Here is a 19,984-nt window from a genome sequence, read left to right on the forward strand (position 1 = left end):
CTTTCAGGCCTCCTAGGCATTTAACTCAGGAAGAACCTGGCATGCCTGGGTATTGGTGAGACTGTGGGGAGTCTGTGTTCTTGGGGGAACCTGTCATGTGTCTGTTATCTCTTGGATTGGTTCCCCTACATACTAGTACAAAGTAGGGGTGGGGAGGGGAGGATAACAAAACAGTTGAAGGTTTAGCAGAACTGTCTAAAAAGCCCCTAGTCTAGACTCCTCCAACACTTGATTTATTGGTAGGACCACACTGCTCCAGAGCTCAAAATGTTACCAGGAAAAATTTCAAGGTCCAGTTTGATCTTAGACAAGGCTCACAGGCCACCTGTCTTGAAAAGAATATCCTGTTGCCTCTGATGGGGGGGAAGAAAAGGCAGGGAGAGTCAGATTCCCATCCTTCCTACCAAAGTTGGGGCTGTATTTAGGTTTGTCTCAAATCAAATTATGGGCTACCGAGTTGTGGAGAGGAACTCTGTCTACAGGCAGCTCACTGGATTCAAGAAATGATAGCACTAACTAGGTGAGCTGTGGGGTCTCAGAAGTGACGCTAGAAAATACGTTCATGTATTTTTAAAATAACTTTTTTCAAAAGTTTATAGCACATTCATTGTAAAAACATTTGAAAAATACAGAAAGTTATGTAGATTACTCAGAATACCCAGGGATCTTCAATATTAAAAATGTGTTGCATTTTTTCCCCACTCTTTAAAAAATGCATCTTTTAATCCAAACACCAACTCTTTCTTACACACATGGGTATATTCTTGAGAAGAGAAATTTCCTTGTTGTTTTAAAAATTATACTTATTGTCAAAAGAACAATTTTTTTGCGTTAGATTTCAGAAGAAAAATATTCACCCATATAACCACTGCTACAGCACAAATGTTTTAATTTCTCCAAATTCCCTTTAGTCATTATCTATATATATTAAATATCTATTTACATAATTACGATTACAGCTTAGGTATATGTTTATATTCTCCTTCTTTCACTTAGTAAATATTTGTCCATGTTTTTAGGGAAAGTACATAGTTATTATTCTAATGAGTGTACAATATTTTATAATATTAGTAGGACCATAGATTACTTAAAATATTCTACTATTGCATAGTTATGCTGTTTCTGATATTAGACTGTTATAAATAATGCCTTAATGAAGAGCTTTCTGCCTTTATCATTCTCCTTTTTTGAATTATGCTATGGTTGAATGTATGTATGCCTTCAAAATTCATACATTGGTACTTAATACCGAGTGTTATAGTACTACAGGGTGGGGCCTTTTAGGAATATGTCTTAGGAAGTGATAAGGCATGAACACTCCACTCTCATGAATGGGATTAGTGCTCTTAAAAAAGAGGTTGAAAGGATTGCTCTGGTCCCTTTTGTCCTCTGTCCCTCCAGCCATGTGAGGACACAGCATCTGTGGCAACAAGGAGCCAGCTTGGGAGCAGAGAGCAAGCTCTTCCAGACACTGAATCTGCCAGCACCTTGATCTTGGTCCAGCCTTCAGAACTGTGAGAAATAAATTTCTATTATTTACAAATTACCCAGTCTAAGCTATTTTGCTATAGCAGCAGGAATGGACTAAAGATGATTTTCCTGGGATAAAAGGACTTTCTAATTTTATTATCTTAGCCTCAAAAGCACTAGAAATTCTCCTTTTATTTTTTTTCTTATTTAATTTGTAAATAATTGGATAGTTATATTTTAGTTCTATATCTAGCTAGTATACAAATAATGTAACACCATCTCATTTTGCTTTACATTTCTTAGAATACTAGCTAGTAAGGTCTTATTTCATATCCTTTCTTGGAAACCATATGTGTAGTAGCCAGTCTCATGAAATCCTTGTGTTGAGTCACTGTATTAGTCATCTTTTTGCTGAAACAATGCTGCTCAACAAAGAACTCCCCAATCTCAGTATTATACAACACACATCCATTTCTCCCTCAAGGATCTATAGTTTAGGTATGGATTGGTTTAAGTCTGTCATTTTCATGGCAGAGTGCAGGAGTGCAAGAGAGTTGGCAGAGACTCATGATGACTGGTCTCTGCTCAGAACTGGCACAGTCTCGCTTCTGCCATTTTCCGTTCACCAAAGTAAGTCACATGGCCAAGTCCAAAGTCATTGGTGCAGAAAAGTACAGTCTGCCCACAGAGTGCAGGAGGGGAGAGTAATATTTGTGGAACAATAATGCAATCCACCAGTCACTGTATGTGCTGCTTTCTTGCTTTTTGTTAAGCTTTTCTCCTTGTAGATACATGGTAACTTTATTCTTCCTCATCCCATTTTAACTTAGCTATGACTTTTGAACAGTGAAATGTAACTTGTTTCGTTGGCTGAAACGTGAGAGGAAGTCTCATGTGGTCACTTCTGGGAAGAACGCAGACATTTTTAAGAGCTAGTACATAATTGGCCCTTTTCAGTTTCCACTGTTTTATTGATCCTTGAAGATCAATAAGATGAAGCTTTCATCAACCTAAGTCCCTGAGTTACTGTGATGGTCAGAGCCTTCCTGCTAACCCTAATTGAACATGTAGAATGAGCAAGAAATTCATTTTTGTTGTATTAAGTTACTGAGATTTGGAGATTATTTATTACTGGAGCATAATCTAGCCTATCCTAACACATTGCTTTTTATTTCCATTTTGCAACCAAGTATTGTTATGTGTGTGTCTGCTCTCAGTTTTCTGGCTTAGAACTCAAATAACCGGCCGGGCGCGGTGGCTCACGCCTGTAATCCCAGCACTTTGGGAGGCCGAGGCGGGCGGATCACGAGGTCAGCAGATCGAGACCATCCTGGCTAACACGGTGAAACCCCGTCTCTACTAAAAATACAAAAAATTAGCCGGGCGAGGTGGCGGGCGCCTATAGTCCCAACTACACGGGAGGTTGAGGCAGGAGAATGGCGTGAACCTGGGAGGCGGAGCCTGCAGCGAGCCGAGATTGCGCCACTGCACTCCAACCTGGGCGACAGCGAGACTCTGTCTCAAAAAAAAAAAAAAAAAAAAAAAAACTCAAATAACCTGGGTAAATGATGTTGGTAAATTAAACTATTCATTTTATTCTTTCCTGAGGGCACTGCTCTTAGTTTGGTCAACTGATTGTGCTTCAGGGAATACCTGAATTGATGATAAGGGACAAAAAATCGGAAGGTGTCACAGTCTTTACAGTCAGCTCCAAATATTCCAATGATACTTTTACTTTTCATTCAGTTTTTAAAATTCATTTTCCTTTTCTTCTCTCCAACTTGTTTCTGGGTAAAAAGGATTATTGATGTTGATATAGTTTACTGCATAATCTATACATCAATAATAAAAATAGCTATGTCTAATATATTTTTGCCAGATCCTCCTCTAACAATTGTGTGTGTACTAACTCTTTTCATCCTCGCAGCAGTCTTTTGAGGTAGGCTCTAGTTAATGCCCACTTTACAAATGACTAATGTGGAGCACAGGGAGGTAAATTATACTGCCCACATTCACAAAGCTGATTGATGGCAAAGCCGAGATTTGAAACCAATCAGTTTTGTTTCAGAATGGCCTGCCTAACCATTTTGCGTACTGCTTCCCTAATTTTGACACGTAACATTGGCTGGGACTTAGATAGGAGGACAATATGTCTGCAACATCTGTCACTTCAGTGATCCCTGTGATCACCTGGTTAGAACATGATGTCTTCTTGATCCATCACAGCTGCATGTCTGTCTCTCTAACCTTGGGCTTAAAAAACAAATGCCCTTTCCAGACAAAGAGGCATCATTCTGAGATCAAGGATACAGTGTCTGTAGTAGATTAAAGATGACCACAAATTACTTGCTACTTCTCCCATTGAGAGGTGGAATCTAATTCTCCTCCCTTTAATATGGGCTACCCTTAGAGACTTACTTGACTAATAGAATACAGCAGAAGAGATGTCTGACTGGCCAGGCTAGGTAAGTAAGAAGCCTTGTAGCTTCCATGTGAGACTCTTGGGATATGTCTTCTAAGGCCTAAGCTGCTGGATAAGTCAAACTACCATGCTAGATAAACCACGTGCAGAGGCCATGAGACCACATGACAAGGGGAGGGGCCTAGCTGAGCACAACGACCAGCAGTTCCCATCAGGGTGCCAGGCATTATGTGTGAAGCAGTCTTCCATCAGCTGGACACAACTGAGCAACCCTAACTGTGGCCACTATGGAATAAATTTGTCCTGCTGAACCATGCTAGAATTATTGATTACCAAAATGATGAGATACAATAAATTGCTTATTGTGCTAAGTTTTGGAGTAGTTTACTAAGTAACAATAGATAACTGGAACTGAATTTGGTATCTGAAAGTGGACTTTCACTATAACAAACACTGAAAACAAATGGCAATGACTTTGTACCTGGTTGCCACAGAAGTTAGAAAGGCCTCGAGAAAAATGTTAGTGAATACTGGAAGGACATCGAGGAGACTGCTGGAGAGACTGAAGGACAGTAAAGAAAATACTATGGGGGGTGGCTGAAGAAATGACCTGTGTTATGTAGTGGCAGAAAGTTTTCGTCTTTGATAATGTGGGAAAATAGAAAAGGTGCCCAATGAATGGGAGGATCTGGCTAAGGAGATTTTCAGCAGAATTTCAAAACTACAGAGAGGTTTCTTTTAGCCACATTATTATAAGATATTGATTAAAAAAAAAAAAGAAAAAAAAGTGGGCTAAAAAAGGAGCCATTTGGTTTTTAAGCAGAATTTAGAGGAATTATAAAGAGGCAGGACTTGCTGGGTTCAGAAGAGATCGGGTGCATTCAGGGTGGCATGGCCGTAGACTTTGCTGGGTTCAAACATCAAACTGCTTCTCATCCTCAATCTCTCTAGACAGGGAAAGCTTTCAAAATAAGAAATGGCTTCAGGGCAAAAATAAATTCCAAGATGTGACAGCTAGACTCATGATTAAGACCTCAATTAAGGTGGTGCCTCATATATCCTTTCAGTTAAACAAAAAGCCTTCTACAATCTTGGGCAATGTACCTCTCCATTGGACAAAAGAGTTTCTAAGAATTTTAAGGTTCTGTTATCCCATGTCAGACTCACAGTCCAAGCAAGGTGAAAAAGCTGGCTTCAGAATGAAATGTGGGTGTGGCTTTTGCCTAGTAAAGTTCGTTATCAATTAGTATATAAGACGCCTTAACATTTTTAAGTGAATTATACCAGCTTGGACTGACTGAAAAGGATGAAGAGAGTACAAAGTGAAAAGATGCCTTTGGACCCTCAATCTGCCTCAGAGAAGCAGGCTGAGAAAGTTACCCAGCCAAAAACAAGGATTACTTCTTAGGGAAAAAGAAGAACGGCTCAAAGAATGGAACCAAGAGCCCAGAGGACTGATGGATAGCCAGAGGGAATCATTCCCAGGAGCAGGACTGGGCCCTAATCAAGGAACTGGTAATATGTACTCAGCTAGATTTCAAAATTGCTGTGGACTACTGACCGCTGTATGCCTCTGTTCTCTGACTCTTCGAATGGGAGTGCCTATTATGGTTATCCTATCTCTGTCCCATTGTTTCTTGGGTGTGAGAGCCCCAGTGACTTCAGATCAAGGGGAACTATACTCAAGGAGCTCAATCTATGTGTCATAGCTATCCCACAATCTCTTCTTCAACTTCTCCAACACACCAAGACATTCTTCCAGTCTTGCATTGCTCCCCAGTTTATATAGATATATATGTTCCTCATTCAGCATTTATGTAAAACATATATTATTGAGCACTTATGTGATAGAAACCGGGGCAAAACAGAAAATAAAACAGAGTTTTATTTTGAGAGTTTTTTACAGCTTATTGGCTCTGAGAGGACAGACATGAGAACAAATAAGTGCCCAATTCTGCATTTATTTTGGAAGGCAGTTTTATGTGAGTTTAAATCAGTAAAGACATAGATATATATTTTTAGTTTTGATTAAAACTAAAACAATTGGTAGCCCTTATTCATATTTTTCTATCATTAAAACTTATCTTTAAAAAATGTCTTCAGTCATATTTTCCCCTTACTTCCATTCATATTTACTCTTTACTTCTCTTGTCCTTACCAGAATGTATGCAGTAAGTTTTCATATTGTAACACATTCAACAAAAGTTATATGTGAACATAATAGCTGCTTTCTTTAAAATGGTTACTTTGAGAAACTGCATACCCTTTTTTTTTTTTTTTTTTTGAGACGGAGTTTCACTCTTGTTGTCCAGGCTGGAGTACAGTGGCACGATCTTGGCTCACTGCAATCTCTGCCTCCTGGGTTCAAGTGATTCTACTGCCTCAGTCTCCTGAGTAGCTGGGATTACAGGTGCTCGCCACCATGCCCGGCTAATTTTTGGTATTTTTAGTAGAGACGGGTTTTCAACATATTGGCCAGGCTGGTCTCGAACTCCTGACCTCAGGTGATCTGCCCACCTCAGCTTCCCAAAGTGCTGGGATTATGACATAAGCCGCCACGCCTGGCCTGCACATTTATTTTAATAATGTTGTCATAGCTACAGTCGCTTCTAGAGTTGCTCTTTGGGGATAACTATCTTATATTCTTCTGAATATATTTTAATAGTGACAAAACTTACCTTTGCAGGTGATTTTTAAAATTTGTATGCAGCCAAGTCACTATGAATTATCTTTAGTGAGTAAAGAGGAAGATCGAACTGGTAACACTGTGGGTAAACAACTGAAAAATAATGTTATCTTTCTCTGAATATACTTGCACAAGACAAATTCCAAAAATATTTTGACTACGTTATTTTTGAAAAGGGTTTCCAGTATTTCAATGTGACTACTTTCACTAATGGTACTTGCTTACCTAAAGTGCTTGTTAACATGCAGTTTTGGAACTTCATAGGTCTATGCCCATACTGACTTGTACTTGCTTAGTGTTGTTTTACATTCTAGTTCAACATCTATTATGTGATAGACACTGGGGATTAATAGGCTGTGGTCTTTGCCCATGAGGACCTCAAAACTTAGTTGAGAACACAGAAGTACAAAGAGTCCTGTGTGAAAAATAAGTATCGGTGTTAAGATAAGGAAGCGGCAGTGGAAGACAGTGGAGGGACTGTCTGTTAGGGGGAGGAATTTATTGTGGTGTCGGCAAAGCCTTCTTTGGACTGAAGGATGAATTATGATTAGAAGTTCATTAAGAGGAGGAGGGAAGGGGACTACAGGAGTCATTCCAAGCCAAAGGAACAAAAGATACAGGGACAGAAACAGCAAGATATGTTTGGGGGAATCTCAAGTTAGTCAATACTGTTATTGTGTGAAGTTCATAACAGGGGCAGGGAGGACAAGAGATGGGGCCCAATGACGAAAAGGCCTTGTATGTACCATGTTTAGAAGTTTGAATTTTATCCTATAGGAGTCAGGGAGAGGTTCTGTGGGTAGGATTTCCCATCCCAACAGGATTGTAAACTCCCACATCCAATTAGTCACACCTCCATTTTTTTTTCCTGTTTCTTTAACATTGTCTCAGATTCATTCCTTCTGAAATCTACCTTATTAGTTCAGGTCTTCTTAAATTTGTGCCTGGACTGTTCACCAACTCTTGACTGGTCCTGGGCTCCAGTTCACCTCTTGCTCCCAACAATCAATTTTCTACAGAATTATCAGAGCAATCTTCCTTTCCATCAGTCTCAACTCTGTTCAAAAACTTTCAATAGTTTTATGTGACCTAAGAGGTAGCTGCCTCCCCACCCTTTCAGCTTGCCATTCAAGGCTGCATAATTTGGTCCCAACCCCCTTTCCATCCTTGAATCCTCTCACTGCTAACAGAGACAGAACTCATTTACTTACTCTTTTGACTGTACCTTTGCTTTCACGAGGGCTCTTTCCTGGAATGATATGTCCATACAACTATTGTTGTTGTTCTTACTTTTAGCTCTTTTCTTAGAAGCCCACTTGTACCCAGGTTTGATCACACCCCCTACTCTCCTGCCCTGGAAGTAACTACTATTCTGGTTATAGTCTCTTAATACCTATATCTATATATATGCATCCACAGATAATGTGTAGTATTGTCTTGAAAAAAATATACATAAATGGTATACTTTGTCTCCCTCTGCGATTAGTTTTTTCACTATCATTTAGTTTTTAAGATTTATCCCTATTGACATAAATAGCTATAGTCTTTTCAATTACTGTGTTGCATTTCATTTTATAAATATACCATACATTATTCATCCATTCCTCTAAGGGTGGGCATTTATGTTGTTTTCAAGGTTTTGCTATTACAGTGTTACAATGAATATCCTTAGCTTAGCTGGTCTCCTTGTCTTATACAAATTTTACTGACCTTTCAAGATCCTGCTTTCATCCCAGCTCCTCTGGGAAAGACTTCCCTGAATCCCCCAGCCCACAGCGGCATAGTCTTGGTACTCAAAAGTTGCTTGTGCATCTTTGGTATCATCCCACTGCCAAGCACACAGCTACGCAAAGTAAGGCACTTAAGAAATATTCGCTACACGGATGAACAAATGAATGAATGAATGGGGCAGCACCACTCCGTGATGGCTCTATTCCTTTTTAATGGACTTTGGCGCCTTGGCCCACTTTCCTTCTTTGACAGCACTGGTCCTACTCCGGAGCATTCCTCTAGCTAGCAAAGCAGTGTGTGGATGTGTGGGTGTAGGTGGCGATACAGACCTCACTGGATGAGGACCGCCTCTCCCTGCAAGTTCACGATCCCGGCAAACTCCAGTGCTTGAAGTTCAGAGTCCTACCCCACCCCCCTCACCCCCACGCCCCTTCTGCACTGGTCAAGCCAGCGAGCCGTTGCAGCCCTGATCGAGTTAAGGCGCGGCGGCCCCCGGGACTGTTGGAGAAGGATGCGGACGGGGCCAGTGACTCGTAGTAGATCCCTCCGCGCGGAGCTCGGGCCGGCGCTTCTTCCTGCGGGAAACCCCTGGGTGCCCAAGGCGGCGGGGCCGAGGCCGCGGTGACAGTGGGGTGGGGCTTGCGGTGGGAGGAGGCGGCTGAGGCGGAAGGACACACGAGGCTGCTTCGCTGCACACCCCAGAAAGTTTCAGCCAAACTTCGGGCGGCGGCTGAGGTGGCGGCCGAGGAGCGGCGGACTCGGGGGGCGGGGAGTCGAGGCATTTGCGCCTGGGCTTCGGAGCGTAGCGCCAGGGCCTGAGCCTTTGAAGCAGGAGGAGGGGAGGAGAGAGTGGGGCTCCTCTATCGGGACCCCCTCCCCATGTGGATCTGCCCAGGCGGCGGCGGCGGCGGCGGAGGAGGCGACCGAGAAGATGCCCGCCCTGCGCCCCGCTCTGCTGTGGGCGCTGCTGGCGCTCTGGCTGTGCTGCGCGGCCCCCGCGCATGGTGAGTATCGGGCTGAGGGGCGCTGTCCGCGGCGCCCGGGGCTGCCACCTGGGGCGACCCTTCTCCCCCTCGGTCGTTCTCTGTGTGGGAAGGCCAGGCTCGGCCGCCGGCGCGGAGCGAGGCCACTCGCTGGGTTCCCAAGAGTTTGGACATCGCCGGGGGCCCCTCCCGTGGTGCCCCGCCGACCCCCGGGGTTCCCCGCCGCCTCTGCTCCCCGCGGCCCGGGACCCCTCACACGCCTCCTCGGCAGGAGGGAGGCCGGCAGCAAGTCTCAGAAACTCCTTTTTCGTAGTGCCAGGGTGCAGGGAGGTGGGCAGTTTTGCCCTTCAGGTTCCGCGTTTCCTGGGGTCGAGCGAGAGCCGACGGCGGGCCTCGGAGGGGCTGAGCGAAGGAATGCCAGATTCTGGCGTGGAGAGCGGGGGCAGGGCCGCCAAGCCAAACGGCCTGCACCTTCGCAGCCAGCCTCGCCTTTGCCAGGGGGCGGCACATGGGCCGGGTGTGTGGGCTTGGTTTGGATGGGGACGGGGTTTTGCGGCGCGCCTGAGTTTTGACACTCCAACCCCACCGAAAGTCCGGAGGAGCCCGGTGTGCTGCTCGCGTCTTTGAAAGGGGGAGGCAGGAGAAGTAGGGCAACTGGTGTGGCTGCATGCTGAGGCACATGATTTAAAAATCTCAACTGCTGTTATTCTTTGCGAGGCGCGGAGCTCTGCTGCTGTTTCAGGCTGTGTCCAGACCCAGGAATGTGGTGTGGCGATCACCAATTCCTCCAACCTGGCAGCAGCATTTGCTGCTCTTTTGGCATGGCTGAGGGTGGGGCACGGGCGGGTGAGAAAAAGTGGATACGTTAATTCAAAGGGCTTCCTTAGAAAGCTTCTTTATGGTTGGATGTTTCTAACACGGTTGGACCAAGGAAAGGGAATCAAATCGTATCTTCCCCATCCCACCCACACTTCTAGATTCTACATTTCTTCAGACCTTTTAGTGGAAATAACTTGGGCTTTGGAGCCCTGCTCTGTAATCCTGGATTCAAATCCAGCTCTGCTATATGAACTCACCAATAAAATGGGAATGAAATTATCCAGCTAATAGGATTAATTAAAATAATGTATATTAAACGGATGACACTCCAAAGGTGTTCAGAAAGTCCTTTCAGGGCCGAGGCTGTGTTTTACTGCTTCTGAGATTGATGCTCCCAGTGGGATGGTGTCTTGTGCATATTTGTTGAACGGAAAGCAGCCCCTTCTTTTTCTGGGCCTAATCTGAATAAAGATTTTTACCTTCACCAAAAAACTAGTACATGAACTACATCTGTTTTCAAAGAAAAGGTTAGGAAGATGATGAGCTTCAGAAAAATATGGTCTTTGTTCATTGTTAACAGTCAGTCGACATGTCAATCGCAGATGTTTGAAAAGAGAACAAGGTTATTTATCACCCGAAAATAGTACTGGGTTGTTCAGCACCAACTAGATACTTCTTGGAAAGTTCAAATTTCGTACACGTCTAGGTCACTAAGAATTTCAGAAGTGGACCAGGAGGCTTTGTAGTGATGAAGCAGAGCTGTTGTTTCTGAAGCATTTAATAAAGAGCATATATGATGGTGTTTTTGCTTTTCCTTTTTCTTTGAGTGAAAGCTTTAAGTGTAGCTTTCGGATAGAGAGGAGTATAATCAATGAGACAGTCTGAGGGTAATAATCCTTGGTCTATCATTAACTTGTTTTGGTAAATAACTTAATCTTCATGATATGTAGTCTCCTCACCTATGAAGCAGGACTAAAGGAATAACCTGCTTTAGAGAATTGTAGGGAATAATAAATATGATTGTAAAGTGATTTGAAAAATTAAGTATTAAATAATATGATGTCAGAAATGGGATTACTCTGACACATAGGGCTTCTTTTATTATAGGATCTCAGTGCATAAAACTATGCCCTCCACCTCTGCTCTGCTGAGGTGCTGCGATTATTAGCTAGCTTTTAGGTAGTCAAGTTGAGTGTTAGTCAAGTTGACTCAAAGGATAGGATTTAGATATTTTGATTTTTAGACAGGTGTTCTTTAGATGCTAAACTAATGCAGTAGAAGAGATTTAGAAGCCTGTTTCTTGGTACAAATCTTAAATCTTCTTAGAGTCTACAGTGAAGGCTTCTTGAATCCTCTTAATTTGTTATTGTGTTTTGCTAAGGTACCAATTACAGCACACCCTTCTAAACTTTTGAGTGTTCCTGTGTTTGGCTTGTGGCCAATTGTTAATTTAAACATCACGGAGTTTCTAAGGCAAGGAGATGTTAGCAGTATGTCTGATTGTGTAAACAGCTATCCAGGACCATCCTCTTGCTCCTTGTTTTCTTTTGCTTTGCAATGGGAAGTGACTCCCTGATTTTGCTGCCTGCTAGATAATTTCTCAGCTGAATTCTTCTCTTGCTTAAACAAAATCAGAGTAATTTTCTTTCAGATGATGATGAAATTTAACTTAAAACTATTTTTCCTTTCACTTTCTTATTCCTTTTTTTTTGGTGTGGTGGAGAGGAGGAGGAGAGTGATTCCTAGTCTCTCTTATTTTTCTGAATGTTTAGATTTAAAAAATATTTACCCATAACTTCTCGGGATCTCTCTGCTCCATTCCCACCCTACTCCCTCTCCTGTAGGCTTCTATGACATAGAGGAGCAACTTTTGGTTCACCTGGATTGTAGTTGCTGACTTCAGGACCTTTAGAGAATGTTTAAATTCAGTGGGATATGCTTGGATGGTTCAGAGCAGCCTTACAATACATTTTTAAAATATCACACCCACAGAAATTCTATTTTGCCCACAAAATTTGCATTGATCTAGTTCCCACTCTGTGTTGCCATTCCTAGTGATCCTCCTCCCTACCTCTCCCATTATGGTAGAAAAAAACTCTGTGTCCTGGCTACATCAAAATCTGTTGGGGTGGATCTTGGACTCAGCACCCAGGGATTCTGATAAGGTAAGTTTGAGAATCCGTATTTTTTCAAGGTTTACAGGTGATTCTGACAAGTAACTTGGTTGCAACCCACTGATTAAGTACATTTTTTTTTTTACCTTCAGGTGTGTGTATGAGGTCTTTCTAAATTTAAGAAATTTCCATAACAAATGTAACCTTAGTCATTCCAGTATTTAACGCTTCTGACTCAAGGAATTTTAAAATTGCTAACGTAAGAGATATAGAATATAATGTCATTTCTTCTGTTTATCTGGGTGCAATATGTCTGCATTGACCCTTTAGAAGGGCTTCATATATTTAGATGATATAATAAATTCTCCACCTCTCCTTTTCCCTTTTCTTCTGTTTTTTCTTCTGTTTTCTTCTCTTTTTCCTTAAATGTCATTCATACATGTTGTTTTTTGACCCTTTATCTATATACGTCTGCAATGATTTTAGAGCAAAAAACTGCAAGGCGTGATTTGAATAAGGATATAAGAAATTTTACATCATTTTCTTTATATTGTGTTCACAGTCCATAGTTACATGCTTCCTTTCTTGATGTCTCAGTTCGAATGCCTAAATTTGAACTATTAATTTTCCTTCCACTCTTTCCTGATTTTCCTGTTTTTGTTTCCCCCCCTTTCTCTGCAAATGACTTGAAACCAAAAGGTCTTCTGTTCTTTCTTTGTCAGCCTACCATATGTGTAGTATTTTGGACAGATCACTGAACTAGGAGCCAGAAGACCAGAATTCTTCTCCAGGTCTGTTATTAATTGGTTTGGTGACCTTGTAGGAGAGCCACTGTTTTGGTCCTCCATTTTCTGATGTTCATTGTTCATGGAAATAATATGGAGTGTTCGAGTTATGGACTACTAAAGAGTAAGATGGTTAGGTGATTGGAATGGGACAGACAAGCAGATCAGAGATTGTAAAGAACTTGGATTTGAAAGGCTTGGTATTAATACTGTTGCTAGTTTCTGAGCAGAAGAATGACATGAAAATTATGCTTAGGAAAGATTATTCTTTTAGTCATATGCTTAGGTTCAGCAAGGAATTTCCAGACTGTCCTTAGGGAGAGGAGAGGTATGGATAGGATGCTGGTCCATTTAGGATGTTAGAGCTGATTGAATAGGTGCTAGTCTTGGGGCAAGACTTAGTCATACACTTTCAGTTAAGTACTATTTCATTGCAAGGTCTAGGTGAAGATAGGGATATATTTGTAAAACTGGGGAAATTGCTAGATTCACAGATAACCAACTTTGGGTAGATCCGTTAGCTTTGGTGTCCTTTTCAGTGCTATAGGGGTTCAGACCATTTGGTTTCTGAGATCACTGCTGAAATTCTGTGATTGTATGAGTATAATGTAAAAGTTGTCTCAATCAAGGAAACTTGGAGTAAAGATTCAATATGATGGATTTAAAAGGAATGGATGACAGTTCCAATTATGGGGTTCAAAAAACATGTGCTACAAGTATAAGATGAGAAAAATAGGGTACACTAGTAGTTCATGTGAAATAAGGCTCTGAATATTTTAGCTGAGTGTGTATTCCATAGCACATAGTAGTATTTTGTGCCTTTTAAAAAAGTACACATATCCATTGGGTATGAGTCGGAGCATTATTCTTTCTTGAACTGCACTCTCACGATGCCTCCTCAGTTTAAGAACTTACTCTGAAATAGTAAAAGCATAGTGTCCAGATCAGGAGGTCATGGTTCAGCTCTGTGCTGCACTGGTAAGAACATGTGTTAAGCCTTTTTCCATTTTGAGCCTCACTTTTTAAAGAGGTTTTTGATGAACTGGAGTCATCCAGTGATGGGGAGGCAGGATAGCCTAGTGTTGAAGCACACGCACTCTAGAGTCTACTTGGGTTTGAATCCTGCCTCTTCCATCTACTAGCTGTGAATTTTTTTTTTTTTTTTGAGAGGGAGTCTCGCTCTGTCGCCCAGGCTGGATTGCAGTGGCGCGATCTTGGCTCACTGCAACCTCCAACTTCTGGGTTCATGCCATTCTCCTGCCTCAGCCTCCCGAGTAGCTGGGACTACAGGCGCCCGCCACCACGCCTGGCTAATTTTTTATATTTTTAGTAGAGACAGGGTTTCACTGTGTTAGCCAGGATGGTCTCGATCTCCTGACCTGGTGATCTGCCTGCCTCGGCCTCCCAAAGTGCTGAGATTACAGGTGTGAGCCACCGTGCCCGGCCTAGCTGTAAAATCTTGATCTTTCTAAGCTTTGAGTTCCTCATATATAAAATGGAGATTATAATATAGCACTGGAGCGAGTAATACAAGAGACAATAGCTATCAAATGCTTAGCAAATATACAATACATAGTTAAGTACTTAGAAAATATGTTTTCAGTTATTTCGGGTATATACCTGGGAAGGGAGGCAGAAAATTTTGGTCATTCTGATTATTATTACTACTATTAAGCATAGAAGCACCACTAAAAAGGTGAGGAAGCCTGGAAATAACCCTATACTGAGGAATACGCCAAACCATTGAATCCTGGAAAAAAGAAAACAAAAGGCTCACATAACTATCTTCAGATTCTTGAAGGGCTACGTGTAAGAGAAGCAGAAGGCTTGTTCTTTTTTGTTCTAGACGGTAGAGATAACCTGGAAATTGTAGAGAGACAAAGTTTGTTCTTTTCAAAGTTAAGACATAATTTATGTATCATAAAATTTACCCTTTTAAAGTGTTTAATTTAGTAGACTTTAGTATTTCCAGAGTTGTGAGACCACCACCATTATCTAATTTTGAAACATTTTTATCACCCTGAAAGAAATTCTCTACTGCTTAGTAGTCACTGTCTATTTCCCTTTCTTTACAGCTCCTGGCAACACTAATCTACTTTCTATCTCTACGGATTTGCATATTCTGGACATTTCATATAAATGGAATTATATAATATGTGGCCTTTTGTGTGTGGCTTCTTTCACTTGGCATGTTTTCAAGGTTCATCCATGTTGTAGCATGTATCAGAATGTCATTCCTTTTCATGGCCACATATTTCATTTATGGATATACCACATTTTCTTTATCTGTTCATCAGCTTATAGGCATTTGGGTTGTTTCTACTTTTTAGCTATTATGAATAATGCTGCTATGAACATTTTTATTATGTGGGCATATGTTTTCAGTTATCTCGGGTATATACCTAGGAAGGGAGGCAGAATTTGAAGAATTAAGAAAGAAAGAGCTTTCTCACAGTGGGATCCACCCACATTGAAGACTGTTCTTTTGTTGAAGTAGTCAGCCAGTAATTTCAGTTAACAAATGCATAGTGTTTACTATGTGCTGGATAGTGTTCTAAGTGCTTTACCCTTATTTAAAAATCCTATGAAGTAGGCACTGTTATTACATCTCTTTTACAACAGGGAAGTTTAGTACCTGGCCCAAGATTACACATTGAGTAAATGGTGGAGTTGGGATTGAAATCCAGGTGGTCTGGTTCCAGAGTCTGTACTCTTAAGAGCAGCACAATAATAACTCCAAGCATTTATTAAATTCTCAAGATTTATCCGGCACCATGCTACATGCTTGTATTCAAGCAGAGGCTGGTGATCATCTTTTAGAAATATTTTAGAAATGATTACTTAATTGGATAGAAATTAAATTTCTTGAATCTGAAGGTTCTGTTATTCCAAGGATGGCTGGAAATGGGGGAAAAGCCAGCAACAAGATGATGTCTGGCCTGAGGCTTTTAAGATGATCAGAATTTGTATCAAAAAGGAAACTGTGAACACGAATGATAAGTATTATAGGAATTCAGTTAACAAGTCTTGTCAGAATGTGGTAATAAATTATATACAACTTAAAGAGATGAAGTTACTTTAAATTGTGTGTGGAAGCCTTAGAAAAATTGAATAATTAAAGTTTCTTGGGAAGATGATCTCCTTTTACAAATGTTTAGTTTCAAATAGTGGCAGCACATATTAGGATAGAGAGATGACTTCTAGAAAACTGAACATATGGGACTGGAACAGTGTATTTTGGAGTCAGTTACAGGAAGGAAGTTGTTTAAAACCAAGTGAACAACAACAGTAACAAATGCATTTGAGAGAAAGAGCAGTGCAGTCCAGACTTAAACATTAGGGTGGCCATAATAGATGGGGAAGAAGGAGAAATCAGCAATCCAGACTAAGACTTCACTGGGTTTTGAGTTAGACAGAGGGAGTCATAGAAGCCAAGGTAAAGTGATTAAAACGGTGCATGGAGTGGTTAGCAATTCTCCCTATAGGAGAGAGAATTTCCTTATGAAGTTTCAGATGAGACCACTGAACTTGACTAGAGGAAAGTCATTGTTTTTAGAAAACAGTTTCTAAGCAATAATTAGAATTAAAGTTTTGTTGCAGAGGGATAAGTAAGAAGTAGATGGAAAAGAAAGAGAAATATCTGAAATTAGGCTACAGTCATAGAAGGTTAGCTGTGAAACAATAATTTGGAAAGGGAAATGGGACCTCATGAAAATGTGGGTTAAAAGAGACTTGTATATCTTCTAAGGTAAAAGTAAAGAACTAAGCTGATGTCCAGCCCTCTAAAACATTTTAAATAGAAATCAAACTTTATTAATACAGTAGGTCTAGTTTCACATAAAGCAAATATGTGGTTCTGTACACGGGCTTTAGGAGAGTAAGTCTGTTGTACCTCATATGTAAGTATTATCCCATTTAGAGGAAAACCTTGAGTCTTTCTTTACAGTGGCTTAAAGGCCCCAATTGATCCACATCCCAGTTACAGCTCTCATCTATTTTCTGCTGCTCCAGATATTCTTGCTGTTTCTCAAACACGCTAGGGCTGCTCTCTGTGTTATGGCCTTTGCATTTGTTGTTCCCTTTCTCATGAATGTGTTTCCCTAAGATACCTGCATGATTACTCTCACCTTATTTAGGTTTCAACTCAAGTATTGTTAGTGAAGGTCTTCTCTGATTTTCCTATTCTAAACTGAGATACTTCTCTTTGCTCACCCCACACCCTCATCCCCAGTTCCATTCCTTCCTGTTTAATTTTTTTTCACAGCAATTAACTCCATCTATTGTGCATCTTTTACTTAGTAATTTTGTTTTCGTCTTCCACTATTAGAATGTAAACTCCAAGAGTGTAAGAATTTTTCTAGCACTGGAAAAATGCCTGGCACATAATAGGCATTTACTAATTGTTGTGTGAATGAATGATTATAAGTTTAATATTCTTTGTGGAAACTAATAAGGTTGATTTCCTATCAGAAACCGATCATGATTAATAAGCATATTGGATGGTATTTATAGAATTAGCCTTCATATGTTCTCTACTCAGAAGTTGGCAAACTTTTTCTGTAAAGTGCCAGAGAGTAATTATTTTTGCAGGCTTTGTGGTCTCATTACAGCTACTTGACTCTGTTGTTGTAGTGGAAAATCAGCCATAGACAATCTATAAATGAATGAGCATGGCTGTGTTCCAGTAAGACTATTTATGGACACTGAAATTTGAATTGTATATAATTTTGAAATGTCAGAAAATATCCTTCTTTTGTTCTTTTTTTCTAATCATTTAAAAATGTAAAAAACTATTCACAGGCCAAACAAAAACAGGCAGTGGTCCAAATTAGACTTGCAAACTGTGCTTTGTCAATCTCTGGTTTTACTGATTTCTTAAATATATCTTAGGTTAAAACTTATTTTTCCATACTTGATAGGGAGCAACAATGTGAATTAAACTGTAGAAACAAATAATTCAGAAATACATCTGTTTAGCTTTAGAAACTTCCATTTTGCTTCATTTTTGTTTTCCTGGGAACCTTATGTTTCCATTATATGTTTATGATGCTACCATTTAAATGACTTTGCATTCTCTTAGCATATGCCACATGATAGTGTTAGGGTGGTGTAATAGTTCAGGAGCAAAGCTGAGCAAAGCCCACCCACGTTTAAAAATTTGCCATTATTTAGAAGGTGCATAATTCCCATATGGGAGAATGAAGAGTCATCTAATAATGCCCAGAGGGCTGCACTGTGAGTGAGAATTGTGTTGCAGTTTTTAACATTCATAACACATTTCTTGAATAAGCTGCAAATGCTTTTAATAATATATCTCAGAGTTAATTTTAGCTATGCTACATTGGCACTTTTTGCTCCTCCACTTCAAAAAACCAACACAAGAAACTATTCTCAAATCAAGCTGTGATTTGGATGCGGCATTGTATTTTCCTCAATAAGCACAAAGAAGAGAGAAAAGATGTTTTCACTTGGCAAAACTTTTTTTTTTGAGATGGAATCTCACTCTGTTGCCCAGGCTGGAGTGTAGTGGCACAATCTCGTCGGCTCACTGCAACCTCCGCCTCCCGGGTTCAAGCAATTCTCATGCCTCAGCCTCCCGAGTAGCTGGGATTACAAGCGTGCACCACCACCCTGGCTAATTTTTGTATTTTTAGTAGAGCCAGGGTTTCACCATGTTGGCCGGGCTATTCTCAAACTCCTGACCTCAGATGGTCCTCACACCTCAGCCTCCCAAAGTGCTGGAATTACAGGTGTGAGCCACTGTGCCCAGCCCACTTGCAAAACTTTTTAACATTTATAAGGTTTTTTACATACTTGCTTTTGTTCAGTTGTTAGAATAATCTCATGATGTAGGTGACCTTATTAACTATTTGCAATGTGAGAAAATGGATAGTCAGTGAAGATAAGTAACTTGTCCAAGGTCACAGCACCAGAACTCCAAACCAGACCTTCTGACCTTCTTGATACAGACTCCTCACAGTCACCTGCATGCCATCTTTGGTTTCAGTGCTATGAACTTTCTTCACTGCCTGTTGGTCTGTAGCTACACCTACTCATGAAGATGCCCAGAGCCTTAGCCGCTCCTTGCTCCGCCATGCTTATCTTATGCAGCTCTGGGAGGGGTGAAGAGGCTGTGGCCAGTTACCTCACTACCACTATAGCTATTCACCACCCTGTTTTCTCCTTTAGCCATTTTAGCTACTACAGAATTCTTCTGGGCATTTTCTGTCTTAGTTCCCTAGTATCTGGCCTTCCTTCTTTTCTCAGTAACTGTGACCCCTGCTAGCTAGCCTTGCCAACCAATGGTTAATGAAAGGTCTTGGATATGACTGTCAAAGACAAAAGCACTCATGACCCCAATGTTTCAGGTCACAATGATTAGGAAAATCAGGACAACAAGGCTTGGGCACAGAAGAGCTGGTTTTTGAGAGGGGGATTTAGAGTTTGGTTTCAATGTGTAATCTTTGAGGTAATGGTGGAACAGCCTACTAGATTCAGTTTTCTAGTCCCTGAAAACTAAAACGAGGAATAAGTTGAATCACATATTTGGGACACCAGCCAAATATATAGCAGCATTTATAGTTAGAATCAAAGTGTTTGTGTTTCTTAATTTCAGTGCTTCTCAGAGATTCCATTTAAACAACTTCATTATGAAAATGGAGACTTACCATGCCTTTTTGATATTGTTCAGAGAAAATTGTCATAAATAATACACACAGTTTGAAATGGTTGTACATCTTATGAATCAAGGGGTGGCATGTAAAAAGGTTCTTCCTCAGTGCCTCAATGTGGAAAATATCATAGAATGTTATTCTTCAATTGATTCCTTCCTTCACTTTGGTGTTTATATGGTATCTTAGATATTTTATGTTGTTTTAATTATATTTTGTGACTTTTTATTTGGTTAAAAATGCCTACTAAATATTAACAGATTTTTAAATATCCCTTTGAACTCTTCCCCATTCCTGTACCTC

At 40.7% G+C, this 19,984-nt stretch overlaps 2 pseudogenes; both read left to right on the top strand.

Moving 5' to 3' along the window:
* Window positions 1-19,984, top strand: part of LOC129137512 (notch homolog 2 N-terminal-like protein A) — a 30,406-nt pseudogene that overhangs the window by 935 nt on the left and 9,487 nt on the right.
* On the top strand, window positions 6,931-10,512 carry LOC129137531 (uncharacterized; annotated as a pseudogene).

Source organism: Pan troglodytes, chromosome 1, assembly GCF_028858775.2.
Source record: "Pan troglodytes isolate AG18354 chromosome 1, NHGRI_mPanTro3-v2.0_pri, whole genome shotgun sequence".
NCBI classification, from domain to species: Eukaryota; Metazoa; Chordata; class Mammalia; order Primates; family Hominidae; genus Pan; species Pan troglodytes.